Source organism: Schistocerca nitens, unplaced genomic scaffold (genome assembly GCF_023898315.1).
Source record: "Schistocerca nitens isolate TAMUIC-IGC-003100 unplaced genomic scaffold, iqSchNite1.1 HiC_scaffold_380, whole genome shotgun sequence".
Classification (NCBI taxonomy): domain Eukaryota; kingdom Metazoa; phylum Arthropoda; class Insecta; order Orthoptera; family Acrididae; genus Schistocerca; species Schistocerca nitens.
In genome coordinates this window covers 3,705,367-3,721,461 of record NW_026045914.1, presented here as the reverse complement: position 1 = coordinate 3,721,461, position 16,095 = coordinate 3,705,367, and positions in this window count along the sequence as shown.

Below are 16,095 nucleotides of genomic sequence, written 5' to 3'. Positions count from 1 at the left end.
ACACTGACACACTGACACACTGACACACTGACACACTGACACACTGACACACTGACACACTGACACACTGACACACTGACACACTGACACACTGACACACTGACACACTGACACACTGACACACTGACACACTGACACACTGACACACTGACACACTGACACACTGACACACTGACACACTGACACACTGACACACTGACACACTGACACACTGACACACTGACACACTGACACACTGACACACTGACACACTGACACACTGACACACTGACACACTGACACACTGACACACTGACACACTGACACACTGACACACTGACACACTGACACACTGACACACTGACACACTGACACACTGACACACTGACACACTGACACACTGACACACTGACACACTGACACACTGACACACTGACACACTGACACACTGACACACTGACACACTGACACACTGACACACTGACACACTGACACACTGACACACTGACACACTGACACACTGACACACTGACACACTGACACACTGACACACTGACACACTGACACACTGACACACTGACACACTGACACACTGACACACTGACACACTGACACACTGACACACTGACACACTCACACACTCACACACTCACACACTCACACACTCACACACTCACACACTCACACACTCACACACTCACACACTCACACACTCACACACTCACACACTCACACACTCACACACTCACACACTCACACACTCACACACTCACACACTCACACACTCACACACTCACACACTCACACACTCACACACTCACACACTCACACACTCACACACTCACACACTCACACACTCACACACTCACACACTGACACACTGACACACTGACACACTCACACACTGACACACTCACACACTCACACACTGACACACTCACACACTCACACACTCACACACTCACACACTCACACACTCACACACTCACACACTCACACACTCACACACTCACACACTCACACACTCACACACTCACACACTCACACACTCACACACTCACACACTCACACACTCACACACTCACACACTCACACACTCACACACTCACACACTCACACACTCACACACTCACACACTCACACACTCACACACTCACACACTCACACACTCACACACTCACACACTCACACACTCACACACTCACACACTCACACACTCACACACTCACACACTCACACACTCACACACTCACACACTCACACACTCACACACTCACACACACACTCACACACTCACACACACACACACTCACACACACACACACACACACACACACACACACACACACACACACACACACACACACTCCCGCACACACACACACACACACACACACACACACACACACACACACACACACACACACACACACACTCCCGCGCACACACACACTCCCGCGCACACACACTCCCGCGCACACACACTCCCGCGCACACACACTCCCGCGCACACACACACACACACACACACACACACACACACACACACACACACACACACACACACACACACACACACACACACACACACACACACACACACACACACACACACACACACACACACACACACACACACACACACACACACACACACACACACACACACACACACACACCAGCTACTCACCATCTGTGTTAGCTATTTCTAGATGAGTTTGATTTGGTCAGTCCTCTACCAGATCAGTTCTCTCTCCTCAGGATGCACAGCTGACTGTCTTTGCCTCCTGCTGCGTGGAGGCCATCTCAGCCAGATAGTGACCAGATTTTGCTCTGTGCCAGCAGCCAGTGCTGTAACGAAACACGTGTCACTCTGTAATCTTATGGCATGTACTAAATAAAAAAGGCACTGTTTTAACTTCTCTTATTGAATCCTCAATGTACCAAAATTTCAACATAGTATGTTACACGCTAAAATATGTGTAATACCAGATTAATAATGAACCTGGAAATAGCAGCCCAATCTAAAGTGATACAGCTGTATACAGGCAAGGAGAGAAATAACATTCTCCACACACCAAGATTACATCAAGGAACTGAAAAATTATAAGATGACACTGTTTATAATCATTCAGTGAAAGCAACATGTGGTTCTGGTGAACATTATACTTTTTTTGGCTACACAATTGCTCCACAATTCAGACACATTAATTAATCACTCTAAGAACATAACACAGCAGGCAAAAAAGGATGCTGTTTGAATACAAGTGAAATAATGTAGGCTTCTACTCACAAATTTCTGAGCACAGACAAACATGTAAATGTTAGCTAGCAGATGACACTGTACTCTGTATGTCTACATACTCTTCAATGAAACTCTAACATTAGTTCTAATTACTAGGCACTGAGTATCCTCTGCACACAATTAGAGCCACAGGACAATGTTAACAGAGAAACAATATGGTACAACAATGTCAGTGTACTATCACATACCACAGTAACAATATTATGAATAGCATAGTTGTCACTCACCATATATCAGAGACGCTGCATCACAGCGAAGAACAACAAAAAGGTGGTCACAAAATAAGCTTCCTGTCAACACTACCTCTGTTAAAGCATCTCCACTATGTAGTGAGTAACAAGTATCCTTTGCATAATATTGTTACATTCCATCCTAGATTTTCCATTTATTGACTTTCTATATTAAGCTACCATTGGTAGGAACCAGAAACAAACGAATATCATTCTGACATCACATACGTCTTCAGATCTCTCATCCTGTACACCATAAACCACTGTGTCAAGAGTGTTCTCAGAGACTGTAATTACCGAGTACTTGGCAGAGGCTGCTAGGTGACTCTTTCAGTCAATATGTCTATCCTACACACTCTAAAACCAGCATCATTTAGAGAAGCTGTTATTCCTAATTCTCTTGTGATGTTCACAGATCCATATGTGTTGCAACAAATTACAGGTTGTCCCACTCAAATCACTCCGATTTCAAGGACCCAGGAGAGAAAAACCACAGTAGATATGACTATGAGAAATACACCACACTTTAGAGCATCTCAAAGAATTTATATTCCTTCTCAGAAGTGCTAAGTATAAATGCCAGAGTGCAGCATGGTCACAGTCACATGAAGTGAAAATGGCAACTACACAGCAATGCGCAAGCAGTAGTATGGCTTTCAGAAACAAAATCGCCTATTAGTGTGCACAGAAATTACTGTGGAGTGTATGAATGTTATCCACCTGATGTGAAAACAATTGGGAAATGGTATAGGAAGTTTCTGGCAACAGGATAGTGTTCTGAAACATACCGGTGGTGCATGTTATGGATTTTCAGAAGAGACAGTGCAGGACTACAGACAAATGTTTCTCAGAATCCCTCGTAAGTCAATTCCTCAATCATCTAGGCTACTTGATATATTTCAGTCAACATTGCATCATGTAGTTCGCCAGCATCTACATATGTATGATTACAAAGTGCAAAATCTGCAACATCTGACAACGAATGCCAAACCACACTAACGACAATTTGCTGCAGATATGCTACAGCATATTGATATGGATACCAGTTTTATGGGAACATGATTATAATCAGATGGGGGCAATCTTTCCTCTGTCAGGATGTGTTAACAAAATGGTTCAAATGGCTCTGAGCACTATGGGACTTAACATCTATGGTCATCAGTCCCCTAGAACTTAGAACTACTTAAACCTAACTAACCTAAGGACAGCACACAACACCCAGCCATCACGAGGCAGAGAAAATCCCTGACCCCGCCGGGAATCGAACCCGGGAATGGGAAGCGAGAACCCTACCGCACGACCACGAGATGCGGGCAATGTGTTAACAGACATAATGTTCGGATTTGAGGTTATCTTAATCTGCACACTGTCATTCAACATGTTTGTGACAGCCCTAAACTAAACATCTGGTGTGGGCTAATGCATGAGAGGATTGTTGAGGCATTTGTCTTTGTTGAACAAAAAGTGAATGGGTCAGTGTTTCTGGACATTTTGGAGCAGTTTGTTCAGCTTCAGATACTAGACTTGTAACCCAACATCATTTTTCAACAAGACGGAGCTCCACCACACTCGTCAATGGCTGTTCACAAGTTCCTGGGAAGGAAATTTCCCAGTCATTGCATCGGACACAGAACTCATTGTCTGGCCACCACTTTCACCTGACATTATGCTGCTTGATTTCTTCATGTGGGGATTTGTGAAAGACCACATGTGTGTGACTGAAGTAGTCACATTTCTACATTGCGACATCATATCACTGATTCAATTGCAACAGTAACAGAGGAAACGTTACAAAGAACTTAGTACAAAAATGCATATTGACTCGATATTCTTCATGCTGCAAATGGTTCACATGTAGAGGTGTGCTAATGACAAATAATAAAATTTTCCAAGATGCTCTACAATCTGGCGCATTTTTCATTGTAGTATCTACTGTAGTTTTTTCCCCTGGACCTTTGAAATCAGGGAGGTGTCACTGGGACACCCTGTAATTGGCTGTTCAGAGGATAAATTGGCTGTTTGAAATTTTGTGAAATGATTTTTACCACAGTGAAAATTTTCTTTTTTCAATGATTCCCATCTGAAATTGCTAATCTTAACTGTGCCACTTTCTCAACTGATTCCAGGAAATGCATAATGAGCCACCCTTCTTTGAACTCTGTGTGTCATTTGTCAGTGCTCTCTGGTAATGAACCAAAACCACTCAACAATGCTCTAGAACAGTATCGACTAGTACAGTGGGACTAGTTTTACTAGTGGATTTGTTATGCTCACTGAATCTTCTGTCAGTAGAACACCATCCTTAGCACTCTTTCCATACAACCATTTTTATATCATTATTCTAAAGTAACCTTCTGTTTACTCTAAACACAATATATTTAGTTGAATCAACAATCCTGAACTTTTTGCCATTTATCATATTGTATTACAAAGAGATCTAGAAACATCAAATAAGAAGAAAAATACTGAGGAGGAAACCTATATTGCTAGAAGCAGAGAGAGAGAGAGAGATATTGTACTTTCACCTGTAGCATCATAATGCCAATGAGCTCCATCCCCAAACTGCCATTCAACTGGACACTGCACATATTGTACTCAATCTAGGGCTTGGTCTCCCAACTCCATTTGATACTGCTGCACTTCATGGTCAGATTTCAGTTCCTCTCTATTTGCCTCCGCTTTCTCTCACAGTTGCAACAATTAGTGATTCAACTGTATAAAGATATACACATTCAGTTAATACAGATTACTGTTATTTTTCACTGAGGTGACAAGCATACAACAGAATCGCATTCACTTCCAACAAATCATACAAGTCAGAAAACTCACATAATGTCAATGATCTGCTAACAGTAAATTCTATACTGCTTTTCACTGTAAATATTAGGATGTAAACTATAAACTGCAGTAATGTGACAAATGTTATTACAGTTTTGACAGAGAACTGAAAACCAAATAAAAAAAGTGTTTTAAGTGAAGTAAACTGAACATGAGAAGTGTCCTTGTTCAAGACAGATCTGTTGCTTAGTACCAAAAATGAGTCTTACTGAAAATGAAATTCATCATTTTTGAAGACTAAAATATAGTTATATCCAAATCTTTAATGGTAACACATAAATCATTACTAAACCTATTTTTCAACATAACTGCCACCAGAAGTGAGAAACCTATTATATCACTGGAGAAAATTTTAATCCTTGTGTTGTAGAAGCCTGCTGACTGGGAATGGAAGCAGAATCTCAGGCTTGTTGAGCTCTTTCTTCATTGTGAAAATGCTGACCTAATGACAGGAACTTCTTGAGGTGAAAGAAAATATGAAATATGCTGGGAGTAAAATCAGGTCTGTGAGTAGGATGGTAAACCAACTCCCTGCTGAACTACTCCAGAACAGATGTTCTGTGCCAAATTGTATGTCAGTGAGCACTGTCACAGATCAACTTCATACAAGCACTGACCATCTTGCCTCTCAGATTCAGTGGCTCATTGAAATATCCATTGTTTCACAATAATGGACAGCATTACATGTTTCACTTCTATGCATCAAGTCAGTGTGCACAATGCCCTTCCTATCCCAGAACACTGAGCGCATCAATACTATCTGCTATAACTTTGTCCTGACCGTTAATCTACTGTGACACCAACACATTGATCGGTACCGAGTTTCTTGGACACAGTGAGTAACCCACATCACATCTCCTGTTAAAAGCTTATTGAGAAACCTATTGCCACCATCACAGTACATCTCTCAAAGTATCAGTGGTGTTCCCATGTCATTCAGTTTCATGATCTTATATGATGTATTTTGGCACCTGCCTGATGCACACTTCTTATAAGAGCAAGTGCTCAGTGCCAATTTCATACATCAAGGATCGCATTATCTGGGGAGGAAGGCTTCCAAGCTCTGTAATTGTCGAATGTCGGTTTTCCATAATTCACCATCACACCGCCTCCACAATACTGTCATGGTGGACAGTCAGTTGCAACCTCCTTCAATATGGAGACTATGTTGTATGTATTCTGTTTCCACAGCACATTTTCACATTATTGTGAAAATTATTTGGATTCTTCAGTATCAGTAGCACAATGTTTTGCAACTTGTGCCACTTAGTCACTTACAATGATTAATTTTGCATCTATTTAGTCATCATCATGCCATTAGTTTTTGATTTATACAGTGTTGTCCAACTCTGAGTATGGAAACTTGTATATGAATGTTAACCAACTGAAGACAAGCTGGAGACCAGCGTTGTGTCAAATAATGTCAGTTTTATAGCGACTGCTAGCAGTTATTATACGGTTCCCTAATTCTGTTTCCAGTGTGACAGTATGGCACTATACCAACATTCCTGGAGGGTCCCATAAAAACTGTAATAAACACAGCTATCACTTTCTGAGCATATACGACATTCAACTGCCACTGATGACCACCTCCCTCAACCCAAGCACATCCTACTTGACATACTGTATAGAGCAGTAAGATACACATTGATATAAGTCATAACAATTGAGATGATTTTTGTTTTCAATTTTTTTTTATTATTATGCATAAGCATCAACAAAAGTTTCTCTTATCATTTTAGGTACTGCATATCTCCTCTTCTTCCCTACACACAAAATCAAATCATTTAACTTATAACAGTATCAATACTAAATGTAAGCTTTCCACTTGCTTCATTAGGCATATATCACTCACCTTCTCAGTTATCCATTGACCTACACTGTCACACTCACTAAGCGGTTTGTGGAGGGGCAATGCTTGAAGATGTGTTGCTTCCTCAATTTAGCAAACTTGGAGTTAATAGTAGTAGTAGTAGTAGTAGTAGTAGTAGTAGTAGTAGTAGCAGCCTGTAATGGCCAGCCATTTGACAACCTGTGGACAATTTTCAAGCTATTATGAGGAAGAGATCACAGTCTAATTTGGTCATTTAGGTTAATCAACATTTTAAACAAATAACTGTTGGAAGATGTTTCACACTGTTGCTTGCCTGTGGAGTTTGACAGTCCTCCTCTCCCAGCTGGGTTGTCTGCCATTGCAGGGCTTCTACAGCTCCCACACAGTTCTTCAGCACGTCTGTCACATCTTCATGCTTCTTCTGCAGCTACGGCACATCGACTTCTTTGTGGCTGATACCTTCACTCAAAGTGAGCCACAGTGCATCTGACATTCAAATGCAGACATCATCTGAATCTGCAAAGAATTGGAAAAAGATACAGACACACACTAAATTTCTGTGGGGTTACCAAAAATCATAAACATTATCAACACAATGAAGTTACGTGTGTCAAACAAAAGTTAATTTTACAGACCATCTTTCTTTCTCCACAAGCTACAGAGAGAATAACTGAACAAAAGGTAGGCCACTCCACAGGAATTAAGAGTGCAAGCTCTTAATGTTGGTCTACAGCTCCTGTGGTAGCTGAAAAGGGGAAGACACACCACAAAAAGGGAGCTGATCAACTTGCAGACTTACCTCGAACATACATCTGAAGACCATACTCCAAATTTCATATGCCTGAGTACTGAGCACTCTCCACAAGCCAACTGGGACAGCAACACCACTCTACATAGGGTTGACTTAGCAGTCCGATGTTCGAAGCTCATTGATCAACTACCTGGTCACAGGGAACCGACGGGGAAGGGGGCGGGGGCACTTTTTATCAGAGAGGTAAACGTACCAAGTGTGAAGAACTGAAATGCATATGGTTCATGTTGGCCACCTAATCTGGCTACGGCTCATCAAGAGCTTGGTTAATGACACTCTTTCATTATTTAAGAATGTGATATACTGCACTCATGAACAATTCAAATCTGTAATATTTCACACATAGCATGTTCTACATCTGTATTTACAACTCCGATATTATTTTCATTACATTCACGTATGTGTTAGTGCAGAAGTATTATAAAACCATCTGTTCTCAGATGTTGATATTTCAAAGTTGCCATGTAGGACTTGTGTGGTTATTTACGTAACTGGCAACACTGGAAATTTTATTACAATTGTCATTAGTAGTATTAATATTGATAATTTAGTTAGTAAAAAGAGTTTGGAATAAGTAAACTGAAAATAGGTTTTACGTGGGAACAGTTTCTGTTAAAATGTTAATATTTATTTATTTATTGTTCCATGGGACCTAATTAAGGAGAAATCTCCATGGTCATGGAATGAGTCAATACACGAAATTATGACACAATATTAGAAACAGATAAAATGAAATATAAAAAACATATTCAGGTGACAAGTCTTAAGTTTAAATAAAGACAGTCAACAATGAAAGTCTGGAATTTGCTTAATTTTTTAGCTCTTCCAGGAGCTCCTCGACAGAACAGAACGAGTGAGCCATGAGGAAACTCTTCAGTTTAGACTTAAAAGAGTTTGGGCTACTGCTAAGATTTTTTAGTTCTTGTGGTAGCTTATTGAAAATGGATGCAGCAGAATACTGCACTCCTTTCTGCACAAGAGTCAAGGAAGTGCATTCCACATGCAGATTGGATTTCTGCCTAGTATTAACTGAGTGAAAGCTGCTAACTCTTGGGTTAGGCTAATATTGCTAACAACAAATGACATTAAAGAAAATATATACTGTGAGGACAATGTCAGACTTCCCAGACTATTGAATAGGGGTCAACAAGAGGTTATTGAACTTACACCACATATAGCTCGAACAGCCTGTTTTTGAGCCAGAATCAGAAGAATTATCCCAACATATAATACCATACGACGTAAGCGTATGAAAATATGCAAAGTAGACTACTTTTCTAATGGTAAATAAAGCAGCATTTAGTTTCTGAACAAGATCCTGGACATGTGCTTTCCACAACAGTTTACTATATATCTGAACGCCTAGGAACTTGAACTGTTCCATCACGCCTATAATATTCCCTTTCTGTCTGATCAAAATATCGGTTCTTGTTGAATTGTGAGTTAGAAACTGTAAAAACTGAGTCTTACCGTGATTTAGCATCAAATTAATTTTCACAAGCCACGAACTTATTTCATGAACTACATTATTTGTTACTGCTTCAATATTACATACAAGATCCTTCACTATCAAGCTGGTGTCATCAGCAAACAGAAATATTTTTGAATCACCTGTAATACTAGAAGGCATATCATTTATATAAATAAGAAACAGCATCAGCCCCAGCACCGACCCTTGGGGAACACCCCACTTAACAGTGCCCCATTGGGACTGAACATCACTACCACTCTCAGTATTGTGGATAATTACCTTCTACTTTCTGTTCTTAAAGTAAGAGGCGAACCAATTGTAAGCTACTCCCCTTAATCCATAATGGTCCAACTTCTGCAATAATATTGAAATGATTGGAGTGGCTTTATAATGTAATACCTTTTAACACATGTTGTTTATGGTAAGGAACTTTATTATGTTGGAAAATGTTGATAAAATTTGGAAAGAGTGATACTATTGTACACAGCAGTTCATTTAAATGACATGGATCAATAGTCCTAAAACCTGGAAACAACTTTTCAGACAGTAATATCACAGCACTAAGACTCGAACTGTAGTGATTTGAGAATTTCCGCGTAAATTCTAGAACCACTCGTCCTTCTACCATTGCGAATACAGGATATTTTATAAATAAGTGTGAGAGAATGTACATACTGTGTGACATGTTTTTGTTTGCAGGCTGGAAAAGAGTCACGAACACAAGGTAGATGTGATGGTATCAACAAGTGTTTGCCGCTCGCACCACGGAAGCTGTATTGGAAGAAAACGAGTGTTTATGTATCTCATGGTTTTTTAATATCATTGACTATTGTAACAAGAAAAAAGAAGAACAGTTGAATCATTGTTAATTAAACTTCATGTATTGGACTAGCTAGAGGCAAGACAGGTTCATATTTTATGTGGTTGTAGAACCAAATATATTGCAGATGTTTTTAATCAAGCCTAACACAGAAGGAGTCAGTTGACTTGCAAGTATTCTAATGCTTTGTTATTTGTGGAAGTTAAAATATATCAAGACAACTAAAAGTATTATGTGAGTATCCACTTATTTCATGAGGGCGTGAGGGAGAGAAAGGGGGGGGGGGGGGGGCAGAAAAGAGAGAGAGAGAGAGAGAGAGAGAGAGAGAGAGAGAGAGAGAGAGAGAGAGAGAGAGGGAGGGAGCTACTAATAAATTCTGTTAACCAGCAGTACTCTTCAGAGAAGGAGGTTTCGGAGATCGAGAGAGCCAGATAAGATATCCACAGAAGAAGATTGGCTGTGCAGATCAAGTAAGTCAACTGAAGTTAGATAGTTGTGAAAATTGCATGTAATGCAATGTCACACAGCACTCCAGGTCATTTAAAAGTTCAAAAGTGTTAGAAAGTGGCAACCAGTTAAAAGGGCTTGAAAAAACAGTAATTTTGAGATTAAATCCAAGCAGAAGATACGATGTGTTGCCATAGTGACCAGGTATAGCAGGACAAGAGAACTGTTTCACAGAATTGGATTCTGCCTAAAAAATTCAAAGGGCAAAAATTAATGAACATAATAAAAGAGAAGATGTAAGGAAGATGTAATGTTAAAAGAAGAAAAAGAAGATTCCCACATATTACACAAAGAATAAATACGACAAGAATAATTCATCTAAGAAGATCTTGTGTGGGGTGTAAGGAAATCTTGCACACATTACAGAGACGCAGACATGGGAACCAGCCTAAGTCTGATGATGCCAGCACTAGTCGGTAATCACCAGTGCTGATTCCACATACGCCTGCTGACACTGATGCTGAAAACAACATTCGATGCTGCCGGTGACAGTGCTGTTCAATGGTGCTGATTACGCATCCGCTCACCAACGCAGCTAGAACTCTATGCCTGGTGAGTGCAAAATAGTAACTGTTTGAGTGTGAAGTTAAAGAAACTGTTGAATAATAGAGTGTTAGTATAGTTATTACACTCAGTGTAGAATTTTTTGATGATTACTAGATCTAAAGGTAAGAAGAATATGGATAATAAACAGAGAACTGGGGAAACATCAGAACCAGCCATGGCAATGAAAATGAGTAAGGAGATGACAGACTGGTCTGAGGTAGTAAAATTAATCAACACCCAAATTGCAGATTCAGCAGCGTTAAGAAAGGAACTAAGTCTTAAATTAGACTCAATAGATACTCAATTAAATGATAAAATAGAAGAAGGGTGTTTCTTTGAGAAATGAAATAAGTGCAACTTTAAGGGAGAAACTCTATGCACGGAGTTCTACTTTAAGTAGAGAAATAGACACAGTGAATACTCAAATTATAAATTGGATGTTCAGAATAGAACTTTAGGATTGTTAAGTGTTGAAGTAGATACACAAAGTAAAGACTTAGATAATTTATGTGAAGCTACGGCTAATTTGAAGACTGAATTTGACACTTTAACTACTAAAGTAGAGAATTTTAAAATAGATTTGAAAGAGGGATTAACTAGTTTGTTAAGCAGTCATGTAAAGTCACAGAGTAGCCACTTTTAGGATGTTAGTGTGATAGTGAATGTGATATTGAATATGAATGTGATAATGTAGAATCTGAATTTAGTGAGAAGTTAGGATCATTTCAGAATGTATGTAATGTTACATTTGTTGCTGTAAACAAAAGACTGCACAATTTGAGAGATAATATTGAAAAACAGGGTAAGTTAATACCAATAGTCCAATAGCAAATTGCTTGAATTAACACTAGTAGGTACTGTGGGAAGAAACTTTAAAGAGAAATTAGAAACCTCAGACATAATTAATATGAGTAGTCTGGAGGAACAGGTAGAGGAAATAATTGACCAAAAAGTTGCCGTGAGAGTAATCTGAGAACCTGTCTCCTGCCTTATCCATTGGACTCAATGATACCAAGAAATTTATGGATGAATTATGGAAAGAATTCAAACCTATTCAGGACAAGGTAGATAAGAGGATAACTTCTCCTAATGTGGCATTAACTAGTGAGGTAATGATGGATTTACAATGGGCAGCCAATTCAGGGTTATCTAAGCAATTGCCTAAGTTTAAGCCAGATGGGGAAGTACATCCTACCTATTTTTTGGATAGGTTCAACCAAGCAATGCCCAAGAACTGGGAAAATTCAAAAAAGATGGTGTTTGCTTTTGGGTATCTGTTAGGAGAAGCCTCAGAGTGGGGAATGGTAAACAATGCAAACTTTTCCTCTTGGGAAGATTTTCAAAAGAAGTTTAAAGAGAAGTATTAGTCGACAAGTGCCCAGGAAAGCTATTATCAGACTTGTGGGACCCAAAGTATTACAGTAATATGTGGGGAACAATGAGAAAGTATTTTGACTGGCATTTAACATGAGCAAAGTACTTTGACAAACCAATGGAGGGAGAGGGGTTAGTTCGAATTTTAATAAGACTATTGAACATTTACCGGAGGAAGGATATATTATGTAGTGGGTGGAGAATGATTGAAGTATTATTATCCTTTGTGGATGCACTTGATGCCATTAACTATGCAGGAATTTGTGGCAAGTAATAATAGAGCACCAAGTGGTAATGTAGCATGCCAAGCTGGTAAACAACCGGTGATTACTAGTAATGAGGAAAACGTAGTGAGATCTGGATACAGGGCTGGGGTCCAGGTCCTACAGATACACTAGGAATCCTGGTTTATAATAAGTATCTTAACCATTCTTTTGTTGGTATTTTGTGTGAGAAATTGTTACTGGAGAACCAAACTTGACTATCAATATTACACAACCAATAATAGTAGGAAACATTGAGACTTTTGAAGTTAACATATTTACAGATTCAGGGAGTGAGGTGTTACTCATTTCTAGCACATTCTTTAACTTATTACAAACTAAACATCACTTACCTCTGTTACCATTAACAGGAGTTCACACAGTTGGTACAGCAGTAATGAAGAGCACAGGTGTGGGCAGTCCAGCAAGAGGTGGACGACTGTCATTTGGGAGTCACAGTGACACTCAGGTGGGTTCTCACGACAGGGTAGGTAACCATGCATTAGCCACGTATGGCCAATACAGAGCTGGCAGAGGACAACTGATTCCCTGTGAGAGGCTTGCATGGAAGACTTGCACACATTCATAGTCTCCTTAATAACACACAATTTGTTGTGTGTGCTGTTATGTCATTTCATCTCCCAAAGCCAAAAAACCGTGTGGTGTAAGACAGAATGCAAGTCAGCTTTGGAGATGCGTATCTCCTGAAGAGGTTTCTGTGTTTCCTGTTTGGCCAGCCTGTCAGCAAGTTCATAGATGGGAATTCCGACACGTGCTGTGGTCCACACAAACACCATGGAACAGCAGGACTGTTCCAGGGCATAGATGGACTCCTGAATGGACGCTACCAAAAGTTGGTGAGGATGGCACTGGTCGATAGCTTGTAGGCTGCTCAATGAATCAGTAAACAGGAGAAATGACTCACTAGGGCATGAGTGGATGTACTCAAGAACACGAGATTTAATTTGGATGCTCAGGGGAACTATGAATGTGTGCTGTGTAACTAGAGGGTAGTTGCGCATGTCTGATCTGCAGTGGAAGAACGCCAGCCTCCACCAATATGCTAGTCACTGGACTCGTCCTAAAAGCTCCTGTCACTAATGGAACCCCACAGTGGTGCACAGGGTCTAGTAAATGCAATGCTGAAGGCGCTGCCAAACCATAAACCACACTTCCATAGTCAATTCAGGATTGGACAAGGGCTCTGTAGAGCTGCAGCAGCATACAGTGATCTGCACCCCAATTATTGTTGCTCAAGCAATGGAAGACATTGAGGTGCTGCCAGCGCTTCTGCTTAAGCTGACGAAGATGAGGGAGCAAAGTCAATTGAGTGTTGAAACCCAGTCCTAGGAATTGAGTCTCCACTACAGTAAGTGGATCGTCATTAAGGTGAAGTGTGTGTTCTGGTACGATGCTGACAGAAATGCATGACACGACTTTGCGGCTGAAAACTGGAAGCTGTGGGCTAATGCCCATGACTGCACCTTGTGGATGGCGCCGCTCAGCGAAAACAGTACTGGGGCAGCAGTATGAAATGCAGAAGTAGTCTTCATACAGAGGAGGTGAGACGGAGGGCCCAACAGCTGCTGCTAGACTGTTAATGGCCACTAAAAATAGAGAGACACTCAATACAGAGCCCCGTGGGACTCCATTCTCCAGGATATGGATGGAACTATGGGAGTCACCAACTTGGACATGGAAAGTATGGAGTGACAGGAAGTTTTGGATAAAAATCCAGAGTGGTCACCGGAGACCCCACTCATACAATGTGGCAATAATATGAGGTCACCAAGTCACATCGTATGCTTTTTGTAAGTCAAAAAAGATGGCAATCAGGTGCTGCCATCTTGAATAGGCTGTTTGATAATCTTGTATCCACCGAGTCTGCCATCCAGTGGTAGGGTGACCCTGGCGGAAGCCGCCCTGACATGGAGCCAGCAAGCCACATGACTTCAGAACCCAACCCAACTGTCAACATAACATATGTTCCAGCAGCTTACAAAGAACATTGGTAAGGCTGATGGGGTGATAGCTATCCACATCAACGGGGTTTTTACCATGTTTGGCACCAGAATGATGGTGCTCTCTCGCCATTGCGATGGAAAGATGCCGTTGCACCAGATCTGGTATAAGATGATGAGAAAATGTCACTTGTAGTCAGATGAGAAATACGTAATCACCTGGCTGTGGACGCCATCAGGCCCAGGAGCTGTGACACAGCAATGTGCAAGGGCACTGAGGAGCTCCCACTCTGTAAATGGGGCGTTATAGGATTCACTGCAGTGTGTAGTGAATGAGAGGACCTTCCCTTCCAGCCACCATTTCAGTGTGTGAAAGGATGGGGGATGATTCTCTGATGCAGAGGCTCGAGCAAAGTGCTCAGCAAAGTGCTTGGCAATCGCATTTGCATCAGTACATAACTTGCCATTTATGATAACACCAGGGACAGCTGTTGGGGCCTATTACCCGAAAAGATGTTTGATCTTTGGGAAGGTGATGTGTGGCACCCAATGGTGAAGATCTATCTCCCCAACACACCTTCTTCCATTGTTTGATAAGGTGGCGAACACGGGCATGGAGCCATTTAAAGGCTATGAGGTGTTTCAGGGAAGGGTGCCACTTATGATATTTCAGAGCTCACCCATGCTCCTTAATTGCTTCAGCGACTTCCGGTGACCACCAAGGGATTGCCTTATGCCTCAGGCACCCTAAAGAGTGAGGGACCGCATTTTCTGCTGCAGACACAATTGTGATAGTCAACTGCTCAACCATCACATCAATGTTACCATGTGTGGGGGGGGGGGATTCAGCAATGACATCCAAGGTGAAAGCTTCCCAGTCCGCATTGTTCAAAGACCACCTGGGCAGGCGTCTGTGCACCTGATGCTGGGGCAGTGACATGAAGATCGGGATGTGGTCACTACCACACAGGTCATCATGTGCTCTCCAGTAAATAGATAGGAGAAGTCCTGGGCTGCAAATTGATAAATCAATGGCCGAGTAACTACCATGAGCCACACTGAAATGTGTGGCGGCCCCAGTATTTAAGAGGCATAGGTTGGATTGCGACAGTAAAGTTTCAACATCCTTGCCTTGGCCAGTGGGCATGGTACCACC